This window comes from Camarhynchus parvulus, chromosome Z (genome assembly GCF_901933205.1).
Source record: "Camarhynchus parvulus chromosome Z, STF_HiC, whole genome shotgun sequence".
NCBI classification, from domain to species: domain Eukaryota; kingdom Metazoa; phylum Chordata; class Aves; order Passeriformes; family Thraupidae; genus Camarhynchus; species Camarhynchus parvulus.
The window spans coordinates 311,507-338,869 of NC_044601.1; the positions used below are offsets into that span (position 1 = coordinate 311,507).

The following is a 27,363-nucleotide window of genomic DNA, read 5'->3' on the forward strand; positions in this document are numbered from 1 at the left end:
CCCTAAATATATACACTTGCAAATATGGAGCTAAATGCTGGAGTACGTGGATACTTTTGTACAGATATATGTTCCTGTTACAAGAAGCAATTTGGAAATATGACTGAACACCATAAAAAAAATTTTTTTGTTCATTAGTTCAAGGCAAGCAACATCTTTAAACAAAATTCAGTTATTTGACAGTACTTCCATAAGTAATAGCTGCCGATTTTCTTGAGTGATGCAGAGCCTTCTTGGACAGACTGGTTTTAGATCTCATAACCTTACCACCAGGTGAATGGCACTGGTTGCCATTCTAACCTCTCCTTCATAATTTCTCTGTAACTGCTCTGTCTCAAACCTTACCCTGCCCCTGCCCCAAGTGCCATACCACAACTGAGCTGTGCTTTTGCGATGCATGCCAAAATGTATTTCCAATTCCGTTCTTCATAACTGAAAGCATCATTCCTCTGTAACCCTGAAGAGCTCTTCTGGTTCCACCATCAAACTGTGGTATTTTAAAAGGTGGTTTAAATCATATGCAGCTTCTAAGGATTTACTTGCTTCAGACACCTGCATGCTCAGAAGCTTCCTTCTGATTTTTTCCCATCTTTTGTGCTATAAATAAGTAATAAACAAAACAGCTGAATAAAAGCACTTAAACTGCTTCCCAATACCTAAAGTGAAAACCATTCCCTGATATCCTTTGGTATCCTCATACAAACAAGGTTCTGACCAGTATGCTGACATCATGAAATCTCTTTAACAAAGGTATTTTGAATAAACCAAAACTGAAGCTTCTGGTTCATATCACCAGGAACAACCAATTCTCTCCTACTGTCAGAAAGAACTTCTGAAGAGAAATTGTTTAAACTGCACATTGACAGTACAGTGAAAGAGCCAAAGCCAATGAACACAAGTGCACGGGTTAGGGAAAAGCAGCCTGTAGAGCACTCAGATTTGGAAAACACTTGACATGTGACCCACTAAGGCATCCTGCCAACCAGTAATGATAACCCTAAAAGCCATAAGTAGCTATAACCACTTCACCACTTACCCAAAATGTATGTGTTTATAGCTAACAAATAAGTAAAACTGTAATACCACAGTAATCCTCAGGCACCTTGTGAAAGGGATAAGCTCAAAAATAGCCTCTGTAGCAAATTTTCATTTTTACTTTCAGCTTTTAAACCTTCTTCCTATTCTTCTAAGTGCAAACTGATCTCAAACATATTTTTAAATAATTATTTTTTAAAACTATATTTTTGTTTCAGAGAAACTGAATTAATATCCATCCAAACCACCCCAAATATTCCATTAAACCCTATAGACAAAAGCAGCAAAGGGTGTCAGAGAAAAACAAAATAAAAGCAATAGCTCCATAAACAAATTTTCTTTGTATGGATTGCAATATATTCCTCAGACAATAACCAGAAAGATGTGCTGATGTACCAAAAAGCTGTGTTATGCCCAGTGCTCCTGAATTACACTAGAACAGTTAGCAGCTTAATCTGACCTATTTATGTTCCCTCTTTTAATGGGCATAGCTGGTTCAAGAGAAGAGCTATGCAGATCATCTGTCAGAAAGACATTTTAAAAATGTTTGAAGTATATAAAAGATAACAGTGAGTACACAGCTTATTAATTATTGCCATTAAAAATAAGCCTTTGCAGTAATTTTTAATAAGCTTTGTTGAGGAAAGTTTATATACCATCTCAAATGCAGTATTTGTTTGACTAAGGAAAACACTCAACAGACTAATCATTTTACCCCAGACCCTGCAAAAAAGAAGAAAATCTGCCAGTTGCTAATTAATATTGCATGACAATCACTCTATCCACAGCAACTCTACCATTTGAAATTTTCCAAATAAAATTAGGCATTCTAAGAGACAGATAAATTGAAGCAAGGCAGTAAGTGCATAGAGTGATGCTGACTGAAACTTTATTACAATGGTAACAGTGCTCTAAAATGCATCCATCTCAATCTTGTCCTTCTTTGAAAATAATGTCTTCCTTCTTGAAAAGAAATGTGTCTGGCAAATCAGTTATTTTTGGGAGGCCACAAACACAGGGAGGGGAGAGCTTTCTCTCTCACAAACATGGCAGACACCACTGCGGTAATGTTAACCAGTTCAATATGACCAACAGATTTCAATCTGCAGAACTAAAACTTAACTCATATTCATGTAAGCTTAAGAAAACCAAATTTCTCAACAATTAAAGGGTTTTTTTCTATTTTTATATTTCTATAATTATGTAAGAGTTTTTAGATATTTTGTGTATACAAACTGTCAGAAAATTTATGTCTTTTATCTCTCTCTAAGTAATTGTTATGCAAAGAGGGTTAAACTTCTATTACTCAGGCCTCCAGATTTGGCCCAAAGTTGCGTGCATAGGTAAATTCATGCCTGCAACCAGCCTTGCAAAAATAAAGGGAGCATGAAGGTTTACCAAAACAAATATAGGGCTCCTTACACACTGCTGAACTGCAAAAATGCATTATTTTCAAGAACACCAAATACATCTGTTCAAACCAATCTTTTGGCCAATCCCATACTCTCAGTGATGGAAACAAGACTAACCCAACCAGCATCATAGAAAACACTATCAAGCAGCTGCAGCTTACTTCAAGGTAACCCACCTACTTTGTCCTTAATTCTGTATTAAGAACACAGTAATATATAATAGTAACAACATGCTGCAAGTTGTAATACATGTAATATACAGCATACACAATACATAATAATAACAACATAATTCTACATAACACACCATTTTGCACTGTGTTTTTATTATTCCTACTTCCAAACCTGACTGGCATGCTACCTCAGTTTAAAACAGGTTCTGTCGATTTAGCACGACTTAGTCAGGAATACTTGAATTTCTAATACAAAATTCTCTATTTTCTATACCCCCTCCCTCTCCCACTGATTTGATTCCACATCGTGCAATAATTTTTATATAAAGTCCCATTTTCCTTACCACATGGACCTATTGGAAAGCTCTTCATGCCCTGGAAAACAGGCAGTTCTATTACAATGTCAGCCACATATGTGTGCAAGACGATTTGGGTGTGTCGGTGATAAACAAGTATGGACAGTGATTGCATGGAACAACTGGTTGCAGCAGAGTCACAGAATTCAAAACCAGAAGAAACAGTGATGATCTAATCTGACCTCCTGCATAACACACAGGCTGTATCACCCCACCTAGCAATTACCTGCCTCTGTGACAAGTTTGATATGGTAACTCGTCAACACTGGTTTTGCCAGATCTGTTTTGAAACAGTCACCTACAATGCTAATTTGACGCATGCTGCATCAGGCAGGTCCTGCACCTCCCAAACACACTTCCCAGAAGACAGGGGGATGTCCTCTTCTGGATCCAGAGGTTACTGGCTCACTTTGCCACCCCATTCTGTGCTGACAGAGCAGTTCCTGCTTGCACAAAGCAGCTGGGTTAATTCACTCTCCAGTGGAGTCACTGTCCGTCCAGAGCCTCATGGAGAGCACCCACGGGTGCTCTCAAACGTGAACACCAATTCAGCAGCTCTCCAGGCAGCACAGAGTCCCCAGTCCCCTGGTTCAGCTCAGGGACTTGCACCCTGCCTCAGAACAAACCCCTGGGGGTGACCAGGGGTAGTTCCCTGGCATGACTTACTTCCATGGCTTACACAAGCCAGGTAAGAGTAAGGTGTCACAAAGTGGTACCACCTAAATGAAATAACCCATGCAAAACATTTATTCAATTTCTAATTGGATTTGTCATTGTCAGGTAAATTATTCAGATTAACTAGTAGATACCTACCTTTTCAATGCAAATATTATAGTAAATTTTATGTTGTTGGCATGTTTTGTAAGTAGAAAGATGTTTTATTTCAGAGACAAAACCAATTAGATTGACAAGATAATATTATTTTGAGTTTTCATATTCTTCCTTAAATTTGGGGTTGTACATACTTCACCTTCTGTATGATTATTTCAAACAATTTGTTTGACACCCAGAGCCACAGACATAAAAACATATTTTAAATTGTTTTAAACTCTTGTTTTATTTGGAACACAGGATTTTCCAATGAATTAACTGTTATATTTTATAAACTTACATGATTTTTTTAAATTTAGTGTGTTTCTAATACCCATTCATGGACATTCAAATGAGAAAACTTCAGAAAAATATTAACTTCTGACTGCAACCTACATGTGTTTTCTGCTCAGGATTCAATCCCTCAGTATTCATCACAAGTCACAGCAAAAGAAAATAACCAAAGCAGTCTACCTTTGAAATCTATCTTTAAGTTACTTCTCCCTCCTGCCCTTGCAGTAATAATCAGCAGATCAAGCATTACAGAAAGTTTTTGTATGCTGTGCCTATCTTCCCTGTCATTGCACAGAGTAAAAACTGTTTGAAAGAACCTGCAGCACTACAAATTCCTTGGAATGGTCAGGCACAACTTCTGAAGCACAATCAGCATTAGAAAACCCACAGTGCTGTAACTGCACCTTTCAACACTAAACCTTCTCCTTCCGCCTCCTCAGGTAACAACAGCCATGCTGGTTTTCTCTCTTTTCCGCCCCCTTTTTCCCCTATATGACTTGTAAGTTATCTACTGTATTCAATTCTGCCTCATTTATCACAAACAAAACCACCAGCCAAGTTCTAAAAACAGAAGTATTTCTGCAAGACACAGAAAGAAACCAGCAACTGCCTTTTACACCGTGGGTTTTCTTTTTGAGTCACACATATGGTCGAGATATTTAATACTGATACAAAATGGCAAACACAAAACCCTTAACAAAACACAAGGGCTTTTCTTATGTTATTGATGTGTAGGTATGGGGTTTTTCTGCAGCTTCCAACCTGACACCTGTCACATTGAGGGACACGGTATTTCATGTCTTTGTGCTCTGTGGACATTTCTATTTGATTCCTGTTCAACATCAAATTCAGTCCACCATAACTTTTTGAAGAATGTTTTCCGCATTTACTCAACTTGTACGTGTGTAATACTTAAAAGATTATAAACTAAAGACAACTGTTTTATTTGTTTGCTTTCCAAGCGCATTAATGCTTTGGGGAAAACACTGGTAGCATTTTTTGTTGTTGTTTTTGTGCAGGACTACTGTCTTCATAATTTTAATTTTAATGTAAAAATACAGAGCATACGAAAGCATGTAATCCTTAAGAAAACAGAAAATTGGCTTTATGGGCCAAAAGGCAATAAGGTTTGATAGAGAAGTTTCCATCAAAATGTTTGGATCATAGGTCACTAATCTAGCTGTAAAAAGTTATCCAAGTATTTTTCTAGCTTCTCATTTTTAAGTACTTTTAAGTTGTACTGACTTCATAGCGTTTTCCAAATTTCACATGGGGAAAAGGTTTTAAATAGATAAATGGTTGAAAAAGCAAGCTTGTGTGGATGTCAGTATCTCCACCTTAACCACAAAAAGGAAGTCTTTTGGCGTTCAGAAAACTTGGCATATAACAACTCTCTCACTGAAGTTTTTATTTATCACAGGATAAATCAGGTAATGTGGATCACAGTGGATGATTGCAGGGGGTTTAGCTCAGCTGTTGGAAAACAGCCTTGTCTCCTGTGCTTTAGGAATCTTTACTGAAATACAAAAACACTCGTTGTAACAAAACCTGCCGCTGCATCCGTTCTGAGCTGTGAAAGGAGGGCAGGAGGCATGGCCAGTGGCTCTGACTCACATTCCCAGAAAGTGAGGCGGTGCAGCTCAGCAGCCGAGTTCTCCTATTACCTCCAGAGTACAAAGCTCTTCCTGAGCCACTGCAGCTCACAGCCTTCGGCATGAGTCACTCCTGGCTCCCGGCTGCATCCCTGTGCAACAATGCAAAAGGCTGAGAAGTTCAGTGGATGTCCAGCTGAGCCAGACCCCTTACAGCCAACAGCAGCTTCACAAAGGCAGCAGCTGGACAGTCTCAGCCCTAAAAGCTCATTGTCTGAGAGCATGACTGTGAGCTCAAAAGAATATCTTTTAAAAATGCTTTTGCCCTTCCCCTAAGAGATTCACATGCTCTATGTGCAGATATATTGCTGTTATGTATATTCATACATGTGTATATATGTGCATAAATATGTATGCATATATGTATGACAGCAATCACACGGTCTGCTTAGGTGTGAGATAATAAAATAATTAAGTAAATTTTGCATTTGCATTTTTCAGTATCAAATGAGACTCTTACACTCCTTATTAACTGCATTTACTGAAAATATGATCCTGAGAGGTTCTGTTCTTTTTTCAGATCATTTCCCACTGTACAAGTATCACAGAGGAAATGGATTCTAGGCTAAATTTAAGCCTAAATTGAAGACAGTAATTTGTCACCCAAAACTATTATGGCAAAAAGATTTTCCCATTACAGATAGCCCCACTTTAGAGCCAATTTCTCACAGGTGTCACAAAATGATTCCCTTTTACACTCTTGCATGATTACAATCACTGTTACAGAGAAATCTCCCCAATGATTTCATTCTTATGTTGTGTCAAAGCTTTTCACAGAATTATCTCAGTACTTCCATGCATGTAAAATAGATTTGTCTGCACATCCATTAAACACTCAGACATACCCTAGCTCCTGAACCTATTACTTCAATAGCAGTCATATTAACCTTACTTCAGAACATTTTAATAAACAAACATTTACAGAATCATGCTGCTCTCCTACTACTATCCTTCACCTAAGCATTATACCTTGAGTTTGGAAAGCAAATGGTTTTCTAAAGGTCTTTGCCAAAATTAACCTCTATTGTTCTTTTATTGCTATGCAGTTTTCATTTACAGCATTCCCAGCAGCATCTGGTAAAATCATTACTGATGGTAAAAGCAGCAACTCCTCAGGTTAATATGCATCCAATATGCATCGCTGTTTTTAAGTTTTTATAGCAGCTGGGCATTAGTCTGCCTGTGGGAGGTGGTGAGCAAATGCCTTTACATTGCTTTTTTACTTTTGTTTTCCTTCTCTCTTTTTCCACTTACTAAACAATTCCGATCTGTACCCAACCTAATCTATTGACTGGGGAAGGGGATAATAAGAAACAGAAAAACCCGTGACCCTGAGAAACCACTGTTCATCAACAGCCAAAACATTAGTGTGTTATCTGCATTGTTTTGACTAAAAATCTAAAAGACACCTCAATACGAGGTGCTGTACTTCCCTCCCACCCAGGTCCAGCTCAAGAATGAAAAAATAATGTGGATACATCATGTACTAAGACAAGAAAAAATATCTTCAACTTTAAAATAAAACAAGGAGGAAATGTTATGAAAATATGTTTTAAAGATGTTTGGGGGAAAATGACTGAACAAAATCCAGTGTGCTGTTCTGAGGGCAAGGCTATTAAGTGACAACTAAATCAGGTATACAAAGACATTAAGTGAGCACAAAATAAAACAAAGATGAATGGTAATGACAATCCAAGGCTAGATCAAGCAAAGTAATTAGACTACAATGAAGAGCTGACTGTTAAGGAAAAAAAATCAAGGAATAACTCTTTATTTTCTCATAATACAAAAATGAAGCTGTGCCAGTGAAAACAATTAGATGTCAGGTTCAATACAAACAAAAAAGGACTTTCACACAACAGGCCACCAGTCTTTGGGACCACTACCCCACTACAGGTGATATTTGCCAGTTTATGTGGATTCAGAGAACTCTTTCATTAAGGCAAGAAAAATCCTTCAAAAGCCATTAAGCAGAATGGCCTATTCCCAAATTTCTGAGCTCTAGCTCAGAAATTTCTCTGCTGAAATAAGGTGGGGCACAGCAGTACCTCACTGCCTTACTTTTGAACAAAGCATCTATTCTCACCCACTGTCTGAAACACAGATCATGCAGTAGTTTGTCTTCTCATCTGATGTCCTATAGGTTTAGGTCTTACTTACAGCTTAAGAAATTACCTATGCATTTATCAATTCAAATTTTGCAACTCCTCCAAGCTCATTTTCCTTGTTGAATAAATTCCATTTCAACAGGGAGCTCTCATGTGCTGCTCCTACAAGTGTCTTCCCATACCCTCACAGAATGTGGAGCCAATTGGTTCAGCCCAAATACGACGAAGTGCCTTGAAGGCAGAAGAGCAAAAGCTTCCAGAGGCAGGGCAGCCACTAGTAAAACAGAAACTGTGCTCTAGGACAGGAGAGTGCCAGCCCTACCCCTGCTTTCTGCCCGGAGCATTCCACTACCTCACCCAGGCCAAATCCTTTGGCTTGTATGCCACTTGTTTGGCTGCTGTCTGATCAGGCATGAATGATTTCTGTTACCTCCCTTCTCCTCAAACTCAGTACTACTTGTTTTCATGAACAACAACCAACTCTAGCAAAATACTGGTGGGAAAGGGAAAGAATCTGAAAGAGCATGGAGTAAAGGGAAAAGGGGAGGAAAATGGAGAGAAGTTATTTACAAAAATGAAGCTGAGGACTGGCAGTGCAAGTCTAACACAGTATAGCAGAAAAAAGCAGGTTATGAGATCAGTCATCAATTGGCAAGGAGAGCACTTTAAACATACACAGGAGAGGGAGGTTAGTGCTGCAGAAGAAAAATGTTCACTGGTATGCCAAGAATGGTACTGTTTCTTTCCATAACCAAACCAAGGCTGCAAGAGGGAATCTAATCTAAAGAGGTGAAGGAAAAAATCTGCATAGGTCACTCTCCAGAGTAGCTCAGCAGCACAAACACAGATGTGAAAACTACTGACAAAGTGGAATGGCTTTCACTCGCAGTCAATAAACCAGGCCCTCGGGTCTACTGCTCCTGCTATCAGGAACATTTTGGTTGTTGATGAGAGTGCCCTGATAAGAGTGGTATTGTTAGAAATACTCCTGGAAGAAAGGATTGTTGCTGAACTGAGACCTTATTAAGATGGAGGGGTAAGCCATGTAACAGCATTGAAATCAATGCTGCTTACACCCCAGTCAAAATTCAGCCCAAAGTGGGTTAATCGAAAGATAAATCTTTAGTAGACATACAAGACCTAGACAAATTATGACTACCAAAAATATAAAAGTCTCATTTTCTTCTTATGTGTAGCAGCAGATCAGCAGAATTTTAAGCATCACATGAACACTGTGTCATTAAGGGAGTTTCTACCCTGTGACAGCAGCCATAATCCACTAACACTGATTAACTCACTCAAGTGAGACCAGAAGCAGAAGGATTGTTTAATCAATGGCCAATGGAAGTGTGAATACCTTTCTTTCCATTTATTTATTTATCCATTTCTCTCTGCCCATTCTCTTCCCAAAATAAAGCAATGGAACACATCTCAAAACAACCCAAAGACAATAATTTTCTACCAACTCTTACACAGAAACATTGAAAATCTACTAAAATCTTCTCTTAAAATTCTCAATTCAACCACACTGCATGCTGTATCTGGTTACAAATTGTTAACTACTGGAAAGTGAGAAATGAGAGTGTTTACAGGATATGACCTTCTACTTGTTACATTTTGTCTGTGCAGCCAAGTCCGTTATGAAACATCATTTAACCACTTTTGCTACTTCCTTGTTACTCTGATTTCCAGAAGGAAATCCTGCTCAAATCCCGGCAAATTTTCTTGACATCTGTGAAACTTTAAATAGCGTAGCACAGTGTATCCTTGCTGACTTGATGGCAACTTTGAAGGAGCAGCTTGAGACGTTGTGATTCAGAAGTGGAGTTAGATCAGTAATCAGGAAAGTTTCAATACATGTTCTGGTCTAAATTTGCTTTGTGATTATTTAACCTGGTCAGCAGGTCTCAATGCCAAAGCCATCTCTGTTTGCACTACATGTTAGCTCTATTTGCAATAATGTCCAGTTTCTTCTATGCCAAACAACTCTCTAATTGGCACTAGGTTTTGCAAAGTCCGTGCAATCCTGAAGTTTTAAAAGGCAAACTCATAATTCATTTTAAGTGGTTTAATAAGTGCTAGTTGTCTTGGTATTTTATTTTCATTGTCAGCATCTTTCACTCTTCAGAAAACAAAAAAACACTTTTCTTCTGCCACATCAATCACACAAGAAAAGCTAATGACACCCTGTCAAATTGACAGAATTAAAAAAGTTATCCAGGAATAAAAAGTCATAGTCTTTAGTATTCTGCCATATTCTCCTTCATATCAACCAATACTGTGCCTAGTTCTTCAATTAATCTGGCAAATTTGAGGTGACTATTTCAGTTTTAAAATTAGTCCCTAGTGTCATATAAAGTTAGCATGTCTAGAACTGCAACAGCAATAAGGGATCCAATCACACAATTTCAAATGACACTCAGATAGACTCTCTTTTCAGTGAGGTTCAACTACAGTATTTTTTCATGTACTTAAAAAAATAGAGATTATACTTGAATTATGTATTGGACTTCTGTCATCACCAGATTTTTAAAATTTAATTGTTCACTATGTTTTCATGAAACAAGAAAAGTCACAGAAGAGCCAGCATTATCTACTTTGGCAAAATTTTTACTATATTAAACCTGAAATGATACTTAAATATAATTGACCAAACCTAGTGTATTCTGCAAAAGGTATTTCATGTACTGTTTTTTTGAAAATAATTTGAGGTGACTACTTCAGTTTTAAATGTGAGTTTAAAAAGGTGAGTTTTAAAGGTGAGGTGACTACTCCAGATGTCCAGACACTGCATCTTGTAATCAAATGTGAAAATAGTACATGGAAAATATCTGCCCTACCAAGAACAATCTTGAGTGCTCACCAAAGATCCAAAAGCAAAAGCAAAACTTTCTCCTTCTTTTGAGCAGTTTTTATTACTCTGGAAATTCCTGAAATCAGACATTCCCTTCCCATATGAATACAGTGTTCCTCATTGCTCATTAACAATAATCAACATTTACAGCTTATATAGTGCCTAACATTGGGACATTAACTGCTAATTTCTACAGTCATACTTCTATTAGTGGGCAAACTACAAAAAGAGGTAAGAAAGCTATTTCAAAGCTAGTTAACCAAGGCAGCATGCCAGAAAAACCAAGTAAAGGTAAAATAAGATGCCAAAATGATGACTTAGAATGAAATAAAAAGTTTTACTGAAACTTAATGAGTGAAGAAAATGGTTCATTACAGGAGGTCACAGAACAATACATCTCCAGATCCTACACCAAACAGATTCCTCTACCCAGCAACTCATTCCCTGTGCAAGAAAACTCAAGTTGTGTGAATTCACAAAAGGTATCACAAAAAGGGTCAAATATGACATGGGGAAATTAGAGGAAGAATACAGACCACATGAGAGGAGGCAAGAGATTTATGCAAAAAAATCTGTATAATGAAAGATTTTTAGAAGCCCTTCCAAAGGAACTAACAGAAACAACAAAAGCCTCCTAAACACTTTTACCCATAGGTATCAGTAACTTGGATATAACTCAGACCCTCAGGAAAACTACTAACTCTGATCTTCCTGACACTTCTTCTTTTCAGCATTACTTTAAACTATATTTGAGACATACTTCCAATACTCCACCCATAACAAAGTTTTAATTTATTTCAGAGTACAACTTTATTTCTCAGAAACTTTTATAAACACTATAAACACCCAGCCTACATGCATAAAAGAAAGCTTCTTCTTAAATTATACTCTTTTTCTTTTCAGTCTTAGGTTCCCTTAGTTCCTTTAGGAGAGCTATCCTCAGAAATATTTCCCATTATCTATAAAAGCTTATTAGATAATTTTTTGCACACAAAGTCTCCTGAAAATACACTTTGCGTAATCTGTAACTAAGCTATGTATTTTTGACAGCATAGTTTATTATTTAGTACCAATATGCAATATTTCTCTGGAAGCTTTATATAGTCCATTGGAGATTCTTTTTCATTCTTTCTACTTTTCTCAATTTCTCATTACATTTTGTGACATCCTATTTCAGACAGGGAAGGCAGACATTAAAAAAAGCTTTGATGACACACACATAAGTACATAGTACATTTGGAGTTAAAAACAAGGCTTATCTTCCAGCCCACTCCATTCAGCATAATGTAGGAACCCACACTCAATTTCTCCTACATAGCAGATTACTTTACATCTAAGAATTGATGGTTGAAAATTAAACATTAAGTGACAGAAGCCAACAGCAAAGTGTGTTCAATGCTAGAAGAGAAGCTAAATGGATACAATGGGTAAGTATCTACATATCTCAATATAAACACGTGTTTATTCTTAGGAGAGGAAAAATGGGTATATTCACTTTGCTCCAATTTATCATCCCCAGCTGCTTGCTGAATTGTAGGCTGTGCCTGAAAATGGTGATTATTTTTAATGGAGATGGTATCATACAAAGATTATGGTATGTTTTGTTCTTTTTCTGATTCATCATTGGTTGTCATTATTAATGATCTCAATCAACCTCCATTTCAATGATATACTCAAGGGCAGGACTGCCACTGAGAGACAAACAAACAGGCTGAAGGACTGGGCCAGCAGTAATTTCATTAAATTCAACAAGGACAAATGCAATCTCTGGCAGATAAGATGAACTAAACTCGCAATAGGGCATGCTAGGGACTGACTGACTTGTAAACCTTAGCTGAAAAGGATCTGGTAAAAAGAAAAAAAGGCTAAACAGGTGCCCACAGTGCACAATGGCAGCAATAAGGACTAATAGTATCCTGAATCCAGATTCAGGAGATAGGCTGACACTCCCACTTAACTCTGTGCTCTTTAGACCACCCCTTGGAAGTGTGTGTTCAGTTTTGGGCCTCACAGCACCAGAACAACATTCAAATCATAATGTCTGGAGTCATACACTCACAGAACAGTTTAGGTTGGAAAGGACTTTAAAGATCATTTAGCTCCAAACCCCTTGCCATGGGCAGGAAACCTGGCACTAGACCCTGTTACTTTGAGACCCATCCAGCCTGGTCTTGAACACCTCCAGGGATGGGGAGTCCACAGCCTCTCTGGGCAATCTGTGCCAGAGCCTCATCACCCTCAGAGTGAAGAATTTCTTCCCAATTTATAATCTAAACCTATCGTCCTTCATGTTAAGGCCACTCCCCCTTATCCTGTCATGAAGAAACCTAAACAAGCTTCTCCAAGAGCCAACTAGATAAACAGGGTGCTGAGCACTTGAGGAAAGGCTGTGATTACTTGTTCAGATGCAGCTTTAGAGAACCTCATGCAGCCTGCCAGTAGCCATGAAGAGGTTAGCATGAAGATACAGCCGTGCTCCCTGCTGAGCTGCATGGAGGACACGAGAGAACAAAAGTTAAAACAGAGGAAGTTCCAGCCTGATGTGTGGAACAACCTTTTCCCTCCAAGGACAGCCAAGCAACAGACGGGATTGCCAAGAGATGCTCCATGAAACAGAACCTGGCAGAATTCAGTCAAGCCTCCAGCTATCACTGACTCAGTATTAAAATACCATTAAAAACTACCCTGTATCTATAACTACTGATCTATTCATTTTTTAAGTATTCAAGTCCCTGAACGGCACTGAAAGGTTGAAAAAGAGAATTGTTTGCTGTATCTTCTGTTTTGTTTGGAAATGGGATAAGCAGAAGCCACTTCCAGCCTCACCTCAGTCTGGATTCACATCAGCTTCTTCTGCAGAACACAATGTATTTTATCATGAATGCTGAACTGAACATGAGAAACATTCTTGATAATTGTATTTGCATAAATGGATTTTATTAGACATCCTCCCAATAGTTATTTACTAGTTCCACTGTGCACTACTTGTAAAATGATTAAAAATTATTTAAAATTTTTTTCTTACAGAAAGAGCCAGCTTCTACTCAGGAAAACCAGAACAAAAGGAGAAGAAAGAACAGAATACTACCCAGAGAGAAATGGCTTTAGATCACTGGATTACTGGAAAGGAACATAAACTGATTTTAAGGTCTATATATATGACTGGATTAGGGTTATTTTACTAAAGACTATGATCTCAAAACAGGAGAGAAGAGGCTGAAAAAAACAATCTAGAATGAGACCTGTCGTTGAGACAAAACCACTATAACATCCATACAAACGCAGCCACATATGAGCAGTATGTAATTTGAGAAAACCACTTCTCTCACTGACCTCTCCACTTTCTTATCTAGTATAGTGATTTAGAATAGCTAAAGAAAAGATGAATAGACAAGCAGGGACAAAAAGTAGCATGTGGCACATTTGTCCTAAGGGGGAATAAAGAAACACCTGAAAAATTCTTAGACTGTTAAATTGAATGGAAATCTTATTGCACTTGCTCTGCACTCCATATTTGAAATACTTGAGCAACAGCAGCAAAATCACAAGAGCTGGGAAAATAAAAGTTTCTTTCAGTATTTCCTGTTCTTCTGGTTGACTACCATCAGGGCTAATGGGTAGATTATTATCAAAAGAAATAAAAATTATCAAGAAATAAAAAATCTGCTGAAAATCATTGCATGGAGTTACCATGAGTTAAGGTAATACATATGTATAAGCACATTGAGCAGTGAGATACAAAACAACAAACAAAAAACACACCACCACCAAAACAAAAAACCCATCAATATATAGATAACATCATATTCTATTATCAGTCTAGGATTTTGCACTCAAAAAATAATACAAAAAGAAACAAGAAATACATTAATTTTTATTTCCCTAAACACAGCCAGCTTCCCCATGCACAGCAGCAGTTGTTTCTATTACTTTGGTCCAGAAAGCTTTCCTCAGAATGACAATTTCTTAAGTTTCAGTGTTAGGCTTCTTTACCAGCTTTGGTGGTGTTTTTTTAAGCAGTTGTAAGCAGAATAAAGACTACAATTACACTCTGGCTTTTGCACATATGTTTGCAATTTTCAGTAATAATAATGAAAGGTCAAATATCCTATAACAGATCAGGGCTTGGACCACAGAACAAAAATAAATAAACATGCTTACTTTTGAAACATGGAATTAGCATCTATGAAGATAAACAAGCATAGGTTTATGAAGGGCAGGTCCTACTTGACTATCCTGATCTTATTCTACAACAAGGTGACCTGCTGAATGGATCAGGGAAATGCTGTGAATATTATCTGCCTGGGCTCTAGTAAAGCCTTTGGCATTGTCTCCCATGGCATTCTCCTGGAGAAACTGGCTCCTCATGGCTTCAGCTGCGGTGTCTGGGTGAAAAACTGTCTGGACACCTGGACCCTGGGAGTGGTGATGAATGGAGTTACATCCAGCTGGTGGCTGGGAGTTCCCCAGGGTCCAGTGCTGGGACCAGTCCTGTTGATAATGCAGATGCCACTGAGCTGGGGGGGAGTGTTGATCTGCTGGAGAGCAGGAAGGTTCTACAGAGGGATCAGAACAGGCTGGATCCATGGGACGAAGACAATGGTCTGAGGTTCAACAAGACCAAGCGCCGGGTCCTGCCCTTGGGTTACAACAACTCCTTCAGCTCTACAGGCTGGAAAGCTGCCTGGTGGAAAAGGACCTGGGGGAGCTGGTCAAGAGCAGCTGCAGATGAGGCAGCGTGTGGCCAGGGGGCCAGGAAGGCCAAGGGCACGCTGGCCTGTGTCAGCAGCAGTGGGGCAGCAGGAGCAGGGCAGGGAGCGTGGCCCTGTGCTGGGCAGCGCTGCAGCCACAGCTGGAGTGCTGGGTGCAGCTGTGGGCTCCTCCATTCAGGAAGGACACTGAGGGGCCACAGGGTGCCCAGACGAGGGAATGGAGCTGGAGAAAAGGCTGGAGCACGAGTCCATTGAGAAGCAGCTGAGAGAATGGGGAAATGGGCTCAGCCTGGAGAAAAGGAGGCTCAGAGGGCCCTTCTCACACTCCCCAACTCCCTGACTCACTCCACCTGAGGAGGGTGCAGGCAGGTGGAGGTCAGGCTATACTCTCAGGGGACAAGGGACAGGATGACAGGAAATAGTCTCAATGAGAGGTTTAGGTTGAAAATTAGGAAAGCTTTCTTCACCAAAATGATTGTCAAGCATTGGAACAAGTTGCCCAGAGAAGCGGTATAGTCACCATCTCTGCAGATATTTAAAAGATGGGTAGATGACATGGGGACATGGTTTAATGGTGGACTTGGCACTGCTGGTTAATGGCACTACTGGATTAATGGCAGGACTCAGTTCTTAAAGGTTTGTTTCCAGCCTAAATAATTCTATGAAATCAATGACAGGCACAAATGATCATCACATTGTGGCTAAATCTAATTTTAACTTCAAAGTCCAACATTCCTCCTCTCTTCAAAACTTGCTTTATAATACCAAAAAAAGTATTCAAATGCTAAAGTGGGAAAACTTGTACACTTGTATTGGTTAATTCAAGAAGTCCTAGGACTATTTGCTCTTTAAAACAATGAAAACATGCAAAAATTGGTTTACAGCCTCTGGCCTCAACAAAATCATGAAGGATACATCGCTTTGATTCACAAAAGTAATGCCTCAGTTATGCCACTGTTCTACACCTTAAACAAACAGCTCTGCAAACCAACATTAACCAGTAATGAATTAAAAATTAAGGCTTTTGCACTTTCACCAAATGGAAAGATTGCAAACATGCTGATGAAAATACAACCTACCAGTAGATGTACGCTTCCCAAGCAAAGGTATCTTTAGCACTTCCCATGGGAGGTCACTGTATATGTCTTCCGAATTCTGGTGAAAATTCAGCTGCTATGTAGTTCTGCTTGACAAACATTAATTTCTAGACCTCTAACTGGTTTGCTAATTTCTTTTTTTCACCATTAATGTGCTTCAGTTATATGGTTATTCAGAGAGGTTCCTGTACCTAGTACCTTATAATAGTAAATGAGTAGAAAACCAAGTACTATTCAGTTGCAGTAACCTTTGTCACTCTTTTTGTTTGTATTTCAGTGAGATTTTCCACTTTTCATAAATGCTTGTGGTCCTGTTTTTCTTCATCAGCCTGTTGGTTTGTCTTTACAATACCATTCATTAACTGATATAAACTCCTAACTTATAGGAAAAGGACAAAGGTGGCCTTTTCTTCCTCACAGTTAAGGCACAAAAGTTGAAATTATTTCTTCCAACTCTTACACCGAGTTCTCTTTCACAGGGCAAGTGCTCTTTTTTTTCTTTATTTGTTTGTGGCTGTGTACATCTTTACATCTGGATGCTGTTGGAGAGGGCTTTAATAGTCCTGCAGTAAGATGAGAGAAGGCATTAGATCAGAAGTCCTTTTTATGAAAAGCACTTAACTCTTGAATTACAGCCAGTGCAATTTCACAGTGGGAAAATTGTTCCACACAGAATTGTATAGGCCAGAGAATATCTCATCTTTTGCTATATATTCTGTATACTTGAGTTTACTTTTTTTTTTAAGAATAACTTCTAGGAACTGTGGCCCTGCTGTTGTACATATGAATTCTTTTGCAAAAGAAGGCCTCTAGGACAAACAAAAAATCTACAGTGATATTGGGAGAAGACAGCAGACACAAGGAAATAGTAACACAGTATTAGCAAGCAGAAGAAATAGTGAAAAAGCCCATTACTATCCTGTTCAAGGCCTGTCTAGCCAGGAAGGCTATATAGCATGAGAGAAATGTTTTAAAGGCTATAGTTACTGAGTATAACTTATTTGGTCTTAGTTTGTATTTATCCAGACATCCAGGCTGTTTTTCCTTTTTTAGGTCACTTGAAATTTCTTCCAAAGCAGTACACCTCACAACCAGAAAAGGGTATGTTTCAACTCAGAGGAGAGTCTCACCCAGGCAATTCTACCAGCATAATTACAGCTGTTTAAATACAGCAATGTACTGGCTAACAACACAACTGCATAACACCCCTGTGTAGACAAGCCCTCACTGTTTTCTCACATGTAATATGGGAATAACTCCACAGTACTCTAGATAATCAAGCACACCTTTCCCCCAGTCCCTAGACAGCCCTGCTTTCTTCAGCTTCTCCCCCCTCCCAAAACTCCTGCAGCAGCCCAAGACTATGGCAGCTCTAGCTAAGGCTGATGTGTCTTGTCTGGAAATATTGTTGCTCTCCCAAGTCATCTGCAAGGATCATTAAAACAAAGCGACTTGGCACTAACTGGAACCGAAACTGCTGCTGCAACTGGAACATTCCCAGCTTCAGACACCACAGGCACACTGAAGTCAGGCTGGCACACAGTGGGTAACCAGTAACTAATTAACACATACGCAGGAGACTATGGAAAAACAAGACTGCTGTAGTTATTCTTTACATGAGCAGGCCACAGCCAGCAAAGCTCTGAGGTAAATACACTTGACATAAGCTTCAAAAATATACAGTTAAAGAATTAAATACAGCAAAGACATACTCTATTACTTTACCTCTTTGCTTGCAATCTGAAGCAGGGTATCAAAGGAATCTATGTTTAAAACTATGAAGAAACTTGGACCAGAATAAGGATGTCCACCTCAGATGTGAAATAGGATCATTTTGAACCATCTATGGCTCAAATAGTTAAAATACCCTTCCTGTAGACATACAAAGAAAACAAATTTGGGAGGACCAAGGGAAGCCTGAAAGAATTGAGAGGACTACTATCTCTTCTGCTAAGTGTTAGGATAGGCTGTTTTCTGAAGAAATACATCAAAACAAGGAGAGAAGCTGACAATTTATTGGTTTTCACTGTTCTGTCAGACACATATAATAAAAGTGTATTTAGCCCTTTAACTTCAAGTATTTCAGGCTGACAAATTAGCAACCTGGCTACTGATAATTTAATAGCTATTAACTGCTACATGAAGAAAGATAGAGCACATACCAACAGCTTTCCTGTTTGTTTTCATGTGGAAGTTAACATAGGACTCTACTAATACCCTTCTGAAATGTCACAAGAAAACTTTGGGGATTTTTCTAAGCTGCAAAGAAAAGGTAAAGAAAGCTCACTTCAGACAGGATTACAGTCTTGCAGAGATTTAGAGAGACACATCCTGGAATCTGCCCCTTCAAATACAATTGGGAATTTTCAAAGAGTCTAACATTTTTTCTTTCAAAAAACTTATCTGTAAAGGAATACCACTGTTATTTCAAATTAAAATAGGCAGTACTATAGCATCTAGAGACTTTTGTCTGGAAGAGACCCTCTTAATGCTTCCTAGCATTTGAAGCACACTTGAGGTACAGGTGCTTAAAGGATATCTAATTTCTTTCACCGACTAAGTACCGAAAAGTCACAGCAGCAAATCAGCTCACTGATGCAAGGCCTGGGAATTCTTCTGAGATAAGCCATAATCAGGGTGTGTGGGTGCATAATTTTTAACAGAAAACCTCAAGGGTAGGGCAGGAGAACTACACATAGTAAGTAAGTATAACTCATTTTCAAGAATAAATAGAGGGTCATGTATAAAAACAGTCAATAGACTATATAATCTGTAGATAAGGCACTATAGTTTTGTCAGCACAGTTTCTTTTGTAGGCACACTTCTAATGGGGATGCCTTTTCCCCACTCCCAGTTTTTTGCTGCTTCATCAGCTGCAGGCTCAAGCACAGTATTAACAATTAAACCCATTTAGACCATGACAGTGTGTTCATCTATGCTGCAGTCTCATGTCTTTTTCTCCTACCTCTAATTACAAATTATTTTACCTTAGAAGTGCCATAGCTCTTACTGCTGCCCTTGGTGGGTATCAAATCACAGCTGCTGATAACACAAGTAACCTCGTTACCTGCAGGCGCAGGTCGGGATCACATTGATCTGGTTTGTAGGCCCTTGGCGGAAGGTCGGACATACCTAACTACATGAACCTAAGTCTGACGTGGAAGATAAAGTATCTGAAATTGAGCTCTACTAATTCTGCATAACCTTGGGCTCGGACTAAATTTCCTTTCCATCTGTCCTGCTCTTTCTTTATTCCCCTTGTTTTTGATTGAACCTTATCTGGTGCTTGCCTACTTAAGCAACAGATTTTGAAAAAAACCCAGAAATCATTGAGCTTTCTTGTAAGCCTCAGGTGATCACAGACAGGAGTTCATGGTGTTTTCTTATGTGTCTACTTTGCATATTCTGTGGCATATTACTAGCAGGAAGAATACAAAGCGCAACAAATAAAAAACCCCAGAGGACACCCTGCACTTTAATGCAATGAGTAGTTTTAATTTTCAATCAACACTACTGCTTTTAACTCACACTACTCCCTTACTTTTTAAAATTAAGTTTGTCTAAAAAAAAACCCAAAATCACATCTGGATGCTTCACATAAACATAAAACATAAGTATTTTCAGAAAATACCAACTGTAAAAATACTGTGGTCCCTATTAAAAAGAGGGAATTCAGAAACAGAAATTAAACAATTTAATTAAAGCTATTTAGAGAACCAATGGTAATGCTGTGGTGAGAATTAGACCATGGAATCTCACTAGTAGCAGTGTCTAACCTCAGAGCAGCAAAAATTAGTAGAGCAGGAATAACTTAATAATTGACACGTTATAGCTAAAGTTTCACTATTTGCAAAATGAGCAATTCCTCAGGGTTTACTTGAGAATGAAATGTATTCCTAACAGATTTTATGATGAATGAACTATACAATATTATTTTTACTTTGATAAAATTGTTCCATTCTAAGCCTTAACAAGTCATCTTAGGGATACATATGTACTACTTTAACTACCTCCCAAGCCACACAACAGTTCCTAATATTTGTTTAAAAATTAAAAAGCCAGATGGATGAGCTAATACAAATATTGTTATCATGTGGCTCTGGTGCAGTTTTGGTTTTCTTGCTATGTTAACTCATTGACAGTGGAAAATTAAGATGTGGGCCTTGTGTGTGCTGCACTGGACAATTCCAGAGCTTAGTATCAACCCAGGGCATCAACTCTTGAAGTCTACACTCTTTTAGTGATCTTTTAAATTAAATCTGTATTTCAGTTAACAGGACAGCTGGAAACTGGTGTTCAGTATTACTTCATAGTAAATGGAAATGCTGAGTAGTTAATTTAATGAAGAAATATTCCACAGAAGCATCCAAAACTATGTCACCTTAGGATATTTTTTACTGGACAGGATACTCCCAACTGTACAAGCATAGAAATTCTTGTGAGGACACTTCCAAGGCAAATGGACACCTTCTCATGATTTCACAATCTTCATGATGAGCTTGTGGCAAGACACATAATGGAAAAATGGTTGCTGCAATTTTTTTTTTTCCACACCTGGCTTTTGGTTTGTGGTTTGGGTTGCTTGTATTTTTTTCTCTTTTTTTTGGCAAAAATGCAAGCCACGGAATAATGTTAATACAGCAGGTTGACTGTTACTCAGAAGAGATTCTCAAAGTATGTGTCCATGCAACAGGCTACTAACCTTCCTGCTACCTTCGGAAAGAGAAAATATTACAGAATCACAGAATAAGGTGAGTTTGAATAACTGAAAAGAGGTAAGTCATTCATGTCATTAACTTCTAAACCTCAGGATTCTGCAGTAGACAGGGATTAATTCAGTGCTATAAGCACCCTGCTTCTGACTGGGGGATGTTCTAGCCACATCAGAGCAGTCTGAAATAAGTCCACTGCAGTCTAGAAGAAACTATTTTCAGAAATGCTGCATACTTGCACAGGGAATGTCTGGACTGCAAAAAATAAGTAAATAGAAGTTACAGACTCAACATTTTCTACTGGAATGAAATGTACATAACTGAATCCATTGTTGTGTTTAAAATCAACCAACCAACAAACCAACCAATATAATTATTAAATGTTGTTGTAATAAAGTTACATTTATTTAAACCAGACTGTTTTATAAATTTTAGAAATTATTTCTCTACAATTTTGCAAGTTCTACTATCTATATTTTACCTAACAATGTTCCTTTTTGTTTATTTTAATGGATCTGAGACATTTTTGGTGGCAAGAGTAGACTGACATAAGAAAATACCTGTAAGTTAACACAAAGGCAAAAATCCACCTAGTTGAGACACCCAGCAGATGAGTTTGAGGACTTTCATCTGCAATGTGGCTTGCTTGCATTAGAGTACTAAGTACATTTAATTCTTCACAGAAAGATGTGAAGAAGGTTATACTTTCCAGAGCACTAACTGGCCTGATGTGTAATCTCATTCACAGACTCTGTGCCAGGTATTGCAAGCGGGTGGCATGAAGGGTGTTATAAAATAATAAAAGCACTGGGAATACTCTGCTGCTCTTTCTTCTGCTACCAGGAAAGGTTGGCTGGAAAAAATAACAGTGCAAGCCAATGCCAGACATTTCTATTCTGATTTGAGGAAACTGTGATAAAAAATACATTCCAGGTGATATGAGATGGATTCTGAAACAAGTGACAAAAAGTAACGTGTAAAAAGTAGCCAGTTTGGGAATGCCAAGAGTTACAGAAGCCATGCTGGCCCCTATGGTATTACTCCAGAGTAAGCACACCCAGTTTGTGTTGTTAAGGCATTTTGCATAACACACCCTGAGAGATCCATTTCACTCTTCAATTCAGGAAGGTTTTCTGTCTTCATGTCCCTATCCTGCTGGGCATGCCAACATGTATAAAAAGAGGGGTAAAAACCTCCTAGTTGTTTGCTACTTTAGCAATCTGCTTGTGATTGTTCTCCTCAAATATATTATCAAGCTTCCATCGCATCCTTGACCAGGTGACCAAAGGTACTGTAAACTTAAAACTTCAAAAAGCAAAGGAGATTTGCATTTGGCACAGCCTAAGCTTTCACAGAATACACAATCTCTCTGACAATATTTCCGGAAAAGCTAGCACACTTTACACAGAAAAGAAAAGGGCAGGGGAAGGCGAGGGGAAGGTGATGGGGAGGGAGGGAGGGATTTTGTTGCAGAAACTGATTTACACTGCTTTGAAGGGGTTTTTGATATGGCATAAACGTGATTTTCTGCACTGTCAAGTAAAGTACAGCTGGAGCATAATGTTGCCTTCTTCATTCAGGTAGAGAAAATTTCTCGAAAAAATGGGATTTTCTCTAAAAAACAGGATTTCCCCACCAGGTCTACACTTTGGGAGTTTTGGTAGCACATGTACCTTAGCCAGCAGTAAAGAGAAGGCATGTTTTTAGCTATCCTAACTGAAACCACCAACTTGGACGCCACCAGTTAGTGATGTCCAAGTAGTGGACATCACTAGTAGTTAGTGGCAAAACTAACTAGTAGTTAGTGGACACCACTAGTAGTTAGTAGTTAAACTGGCAAAATGTCATAGAATAATTGACTAAAAATACCACATCCTTACAGGTCTCAGATTAGTCTACTAGTGAAATAAATGTGATGTATAATATGACAACTTCACATTACCTATTACAGCCTTAAGTGTGTTAAATAAATTTATAGCATTTTGTCTCACCAAGATTTTCAAAACCTCAGAGAACGAAGTATTTTATTTGTGCCTCAGCATAAAAGTCTGTGAAATGGCTTGAGGAGCCTCAAAGTCACCAACTCTGACCAAAAAAAACCCTGTATGGGATAAGTCCTCTGATTTTAGAGGAAGTTTAGTTGCTGTGTCTCTGTCAAGACTAAATCACTGTCATACCACTGACTATAGGAAAATCATTGTTAAAACAGCTGAGCAAATAGGCACTTAGAAGAGGAAAGAAATGAACACCTCTCCAGGGTAACAGTAAGCTGAACACCGGTATTGGAGGATACATATTCTTCTGGCAAGAAGGGCAGAAAGCAAAGAGCAGAATTAGGAATTGTAAAAACTCTGCCAGGCCATAAGAAGGGAGAGCACAGAGGAAAGAGAACCTGAGGATCATTTCAGAAAGAACATGACTCTCAGGTTCAGTTGGGCGTTTATGACGGACCAGCCAGGCTGTATTTCAGCCAGATGTCCTACCTGGATTGTCCTCAGTGCACTAAAAGGGAGGACAGTAGCTCTGGTGAAGAGAGATTTAGAATGAAAGGAGCTGGGCTTTAGACAGAGTGAAAGCAGAGGCACCTGTTGGAACAGCAGCTGCCCACAGAGGTGGCGCAGACAGCTGGCAAACAGCAGCCTCTCAGACAGCTGCAGCAAGACAGGCAGGAGATGTCCAGTCAAGATCCTTTACACAGTACATGTGAAACTGAAGTTTTGGCTAACTAGTGAATGAAGTAGGTTATATTAACAGAATTGACAGTCAGAATGCTGAGAAGGTTCAGAAATTCCTTAAATTTTATAATAACAATAACAGCAACACCAACAACAAGGTGGCAACACCAGATCTATCAAGATTAATTACTGCTTGGGGAAAATGCTTAATTTTAATAACTCAATGTATTATACATTTTGCATATTTTAGAAAGCTTATTTTACACCAGTTAGCTTTCTTACTGACTGCTGGAAAGAAAAACACCTTGAAGAAAGCAAAAAGCAGAGTGGCCATGAAATCACACTGCTGGCAAGGGAATTGACTCTTAGATAGACTCTTTAGACTGCCTCCTCTTGAATAATAATAGAAAAAAATTTAAAAGGATTATGTTTCAGGGTGACAGAATCTCTTTAAATTAAGCATTTACTAATGCACTTAGTCAAAGTCCACAGCTCAAAGCTCCAGCAATTAAAAAAAGTTTACTTCAAATATGTACCATAAACCCAAACTCCCTTGATGATTAATTGCATTGCATAATAGTAGCTCTTAAGAGATACAGTCAATAAGACCAAAAAGACGTGGTTTGTGCAAATTATGATTCCTCATGACTTGCACAGACCTCTGACCCCTTGAAAGCCATTCTGATTATACCAGGGTAGTTTTTATGAAATGAGCATGACATGCTTGTTTTATTTCATCCAGAGTTTTCATCTCCATCAAGACCAATCACTGTCTGTTAAAGAATAATTTATTGTTACGTCAAGCCCTTTTGTTATTCTTTGCAGATGAGTCATCAGAGAGAGTAGCTCTCTTAAATCTTTGCTTTATTACAATAGTGAACTTGCTGTAGTCAAGAAAGCACGATGTAACCATGAGGCACTGGACAAAATTCAATGCAAAATAAATTCTTAATTGATTTGAGATTAAACAGACATTAATATAACAGACTTTTTGAGAGAACCAAGTGCCAAGCAGAGATGTTAGATCATGTACCCTGGAGTTAAGAACTGTCATCCCAAGAACCTCAGCTGAAGCTACAGAAGTACATTATTATCAAACAATGTATTTTAAAACATGGAAACATGGGGTTTATGGAAGAGCTAATATTTTAAATGGAAAAATCGAAAATCTGCTAAAATCTATGGGAAGAGTGAAAACTCTCCTGTACTGCCACCTGCTTTAAAGATGTGACAAATAAATGGATGCATGCATAGGTGTCTATTAATTTCCATATCCTGTGTTGTTAACTACATATCATAGCAAAGATAAGATGTAATTATTGCCATTCCTCTTGCTCAGTTGGTACCTATGCTCTGTTCAGGAGATGCCAGACAGAACACTATTTTGGACACTGGGAAGTCTAGATATTCAGTGACAGCTAAATGAGTTCCATGAATCATAGAAGAAAAGGTTTTCAAAATATCAGACAGCTGCACAAGTAATATATTTAGATTACTATTTCTATCACAATAAAACAACATATAAATTTAATAGGTCAAGTGGTCAATCTTCAGTTAGGACTGAGAACTAATCAGGATGATTAGAAAGCAAAGAGAGGCCTCTCACCATGTTTATTTTCATGGTGGCTCTAAGACTCTCAGATATGTTCTCTAGCAGGCTTAGACTAAGATCAGCTTTTTGATATAAAGAAGCAGACCTTGAGATTGTCAGGTTTTATATACATCCTTTTCTCTGGAACATGTCCAAAGAAAGCAGGGCTTCCAGGATAGGAAAACATGAAGAAAAATATGGGAAAAAAGTATTTAATGTCACACTGTTAGTAAAGAAAAACATATTGGCACAACAGCATCAGAAAAACTGCATGTCATTGATCAAAACATCTCTATTTCTCATATATTCAAAACTGGAGCCACGAGGAAAGGGAGGAGGGAGAAATATTTCAGAGGCTGATAAAGCTTTAAAACAGAACATTCCAAGAGCCAAAAATGATAGTACAGCAGTCCTTTTAGATTTCAACAGGGGGAGAACAAAGCTAGAATATTACTGACCAACAATCTGTAAGAAACTAATGGACATATTTGAGAGATTCCAACCAAGTGTGCAAAGAGGGAAAAAATTAAATCCAGATCCTTACAGAGCAGAATGGGCCAGCCTCATTTCCCAAAACATGACTCTGCAAATAATTTAGCTTAAGAAAAAGTAGTTTGAAACAATGTCTGTTTCTTTCCATCAGCAAATACTTTGCCTATGGATTATCTTCTTCTAACTTAATGATAAACAGCTGTCTTTTTCCCAATGGCACTGATGTTTTAAAGGGGTGTGTAATATATAGTAGATACACAGCATTTTGTGTTTTCAGAACACTGAAATCACTGTTGCTCAGAACAACTCTGTAAATAAATAAATAGACACAAATAGAGTAATACCTTTACTCTTCTTAAATTAAGCATGGGAAGGGAGGGATCACCAAGTTTCCTCTTGCCCTGGGACAAATACACTACATGCACTTACTACTCTTCCTTTTGAAACAATTAGCCTTTTGGAATCTGGGCTGTCTCTAATGGTTTTCTGCCTCACCTCAGCTGGAATTCATGCCAAGAATCTTACATGCTAAAAAAGGTCCGAGTAATCCTGCCATAATTCTCAAAAGCTGCATGCCACAAACAACTGACTATATTACAGCTTTAGAAGGCTCCAGGATACTAAATTCCCATGTGGTTTTGCTCATGTTCTGCAACTACCCCAACAGAAAGCTCTGTAATAGATCATCTACGCTGCCATTTGTGACCCTATAGGAAAGCACTTCCACTTGTACTTGGTTCAGCATACTGATTTTCCTTTTCCTAAAGGAATTTAATTATTTTTTTATCCTGTGTGTGGAATCTACCAATCACCAATCGGTTCACAAGCTTTAATGAAGTGGAAAATCAAACTGGTTTTAATTTATTTATTCTTTCCCCATAATAAACATGTATTTTCTGGAACAGTTAAAAATACCTTTTACATTGTGTCCCAACACATACGAAAAATTTTCAACAGAATCACAAAACACCAGTTCGCATTCAGCCACAAAACACTCAGAAAATGCTATCCTTAAATCTGCACTGAGCTTTTTATTAAAATTAGAAAGCAATTTCATACTGGTAACTTCAGCTTTCATATAAAAACTCACTAAGAACATGGGTAGGCCTACATAAGTAAACATTTATCATTTGCAAGATTAGTGAAATCCTCAAGTGTTAGTTTGTCCAACTAACACAAAGTTATGGGACCTTCATTAGTATACTGCTTAGACAATCAATATTTTTTGGCAACAACTATTTATCAATATCATTGAGTTACTTTCTTCATGTCACCCAGTCTTAGATAGAAGTATTTTACTAAAACTAAACAGAACCCTCTCAGCAGTGCTGTAAAACTGCAACTTCCATGTAGTTTAGGACTGCACTTTTTAAAAATCACTTTGACAAAA

General features: G+C 38.2%; 1 protein-coding gene across 8 annotated transcripts in view; it reads right to left on the reverse strand.

The window, feature by feature from the left end:
* The window catches only part of MCC (MCC regulator of WNT signaling pathway), a 182,220-nt gene that overhangs the window by 95,514 nt on the left and 59,343 nt on the right, over positions 1–27,363 (reverse strand). The window contains exon 1 of one of the 8 annotated variants that reach the window (XM_030968546.1): positions 16,486–17,631. The exons of the other annotated variants lie outside the window; for them this stretch is intronic. The gene's annotated coding sequence lies outside the window, so the exon portion shown is untranslated. Of the gene's footprint in view, positions 1–16,485; positions 17,632–27,363 lie in introns of those variants that run through there. 8 annotated transcript variants of the gene reach the window in all.